General features: G+C 51.7%; 1 non-coding gene across 1 annotated transcript; it reads left to right on the top strand.

Moving 5' to 3' along the window:
* Positions 1-2,110: 2,110 nt before the first annotated feature.
* On the top strand, positions 2,111-2,264 carry LOC149222029 (5.8S ribosomal RNA). The gene has a single exon (XR_016249983.1). It is a non-coding gene; the product is annotated as a 5.8S ribosomal RNA (ribosomal RNA).
* The last annotated feature ends 236 nt before the right edge of the window (positions 2,265-2,500 follow it).

Below are 2,500 nucleotides of genomic sequence, written 5' to 3' on the forward strand. Positions count from 1 at the left end.
AAGAGCGGTTCAAACCGTTGGGCTGGCCACCCTAGTCCCTCCCGACCGTTCCTTTGACATGCCCTCGCAGAAGGGTGTCGAGGTAATGAAAAACCCATCCCTCGGTCTGAGCTCCATCGAGATCACAATTTTCCCTGCTGATAGGCATGAGGGTGGCAATCTTATCTCGTGCCTTTGCCGTCGAGGGAATTCCTCGTCCTCTCGTGACCAACTACCCTTCTGAGGGAAAAAGAAGTAGCGGGTCGTGTCTTTGTTCCTCCCTTTTGATTGTGGGACTTGCGTCATTTCTTTGTTTCATGGTGTGCGCTTTGAGAACGTCCCTCTCTCTAGTGGCCTTGCACCATCGATGTATTTGTGGCCCGCGGCTTTCTCCAGCGTTGAGCGTCGGCCCGTGACAACTCCTCTTTGAAGTTTGATTATTTGACCCCCGTTGACTCTCTCGCTGGAAAGGTTGTCGGGTGTTTTGTACACGAAGGGGTGCAAGAGTGGGGTGGGTTTCTGTTATTGGCAGCGGTCTATTTGTCGTTTGAAGCCTTGTGCCGCTTGGTTGGGGGGCTGTGTGCCTCTCAGTGACGTGCTCCAGACACTGGTCTCATCGTGGCCCTTGTCTTTTCTATTGGTCAGTTTTAGGTTGTGATTTATTTGCTTGGTTGTTTTCTATGTTGTAAAGCTGGAAAGGGTGTTGTGCTGAATGCATGTGGGAGGGTGTGAAGATGTGGGATGCTTTTTTGATTGGGTGCCTTGTTTGATTTCTTTTTGGTTAGCGGAAATCTACTCGGCGTGCTGTTGAGCTTCTCTCTTTTCTTAGGATCTTTGTTTCTTTGGTGTTGTTTTCTTCCCTTCTTCCTTTTGCCCCTAGCTTTACGGAGGAGAGGTGGGATTGTTGTGGATTGGTGTTCAGAAAGGACGAAAATCAGTGCGAGTTCCTAGGGTGGCCACCCTAGTCCTTCTCGATCGCCGTCCCCTGTAGTTCCTTCCTTTTTCCGAAGGCGCGGGGTTTGGGAAGCTTGTTCTCTATTTGATCCTCCCCTTGTGAGCTGGTAGCCACGTTTGATGTCTCTTTCTTTCCTGTTGTTTTCTTCCCTTCTTGCTTTTAGCCCCTTGGCTTTACGGAGAAAAGGTGGGATTGTTGTGGATTGGTGTTCAGGAAGGATGAGAAGCAGTGCGAGTTCCGAGGGTGGCCACCCTAGACCTTCTAGATCGCCGTCCCCTGCAGTTCCCCCCCTTTTTGCGAAGGCATGGGGGTCGGGAAGCTTGTTCTCTGTTTGAGCCTCCCCCTATGAGCCGGTGGATGCGTTTGATATCTCTCTTTCTTTCATGTTGTTTTCTTCCCTTCTTCCTTTCGGCCCCTAGCTTTACGGAGAAAAGGTGGGATTGTTGTGGATTGGTGTTCGGGAAGGATGAAAAGCAGTGCGAGTTCCCAGGGTGGCCACCCTAGTCCTTCTCGATCACCGTCCCCTACAGTTCCCCCCTTTTTGCGAAGGCACAGGGTTGGGGAAGCTTGTTCTCTGTTTGAAGCCTCCCCTTGTGAGCCGGTAGCCACGGTTGATATATCCCTTTCTCTCTTGTTGTTTTCTTCCCTTCTTCCTCGTGGCCCCTAGTGTTATGGAGAAAAGGTGGGATTGTTGTGGATTGGTGTTCCGGAAGGACGAAATGCAGTGCGAGCTCCCGGGGTGGCCACCCTAGTCCTTCTTGATCGTCGTCCCCTTCAGTTCCCCCCTTTTTCCAAAGGCACGGGGCTTTCGGAGGCTTGTGCCTTGTTTGTGCTTTGTTTTCTACCCTTTTCTTCCTTTCAGTCCCTAACTCTATGGAGAAAAGGGGGAATCATTGTGGGATGGTGTCGGGGAAGGGCTAAAAGCAGTGCGAGCTCCCGGGGTGGCCACCCTAGTCCTTCTCGATCACTGTTCCACAGATTTCCCCCCTTTTTGCTAGGGCGTGGGGCTGGGGGAGATTGTCCTTTGTTCGAGCCTCCCCCTGTGAGGGGGTTAGACACCTTTGTTTCTCTTTCTCTCATGCGTTTTTCCTCCTTTTGCCCCTTGGCCTTACATTTGTTGTGGGGGGTGCTCCTATTTAGTTTTGTGGCCGATTTTTCGGTAATACACGTGGAAACGACTCTCGGCAATGGATATCTCGACTCTTGTTACGATGAAGAATGTAGCGAAATGCGATACTTAGTGTGAATTGCAGAATCCCATGAATCATCGAGTTTTTGAACGCAATTTGCGCCCGAGGCCTCGGTCGAGGGCACGTCTGTCTGGGTGTCGCATCCAATTCAAACGCACTCCCTGCAATATGCTAGGGAGTAGCGGAGCTGGTCGTTCATGCCCCGTGCGGTGCGGTCGGCTGAAATACCTCAAGCGATGTTTTGTGGTGTGCGTCGGCGAGCGGTGATCTTGTCCCCTTGGATGGGCAGTCGGCATTAGCCGATGCGGGCTTTGTGTGGCATCGCTCGAACTTTCTTTGCTCTCTATTGTCCTCCCATGGGGTAGGGCAGATTTAG

The sequence above is a fragment of the Pinus tabuliformis genome, chromosome Q, assembly GCF_031772625.1.
Source record: "Pinus tabuliformis cultivar Carrire ecotype Pingquan chromosome Q, CPIR1, whole genome shotgun sequence".
Lineage (NCBI taxonomy): Eukaryota > Viridiplantae > Streptophyta > Pinopsida > Pinales > Pinaceae > Pinus > Pinus tabuliformis.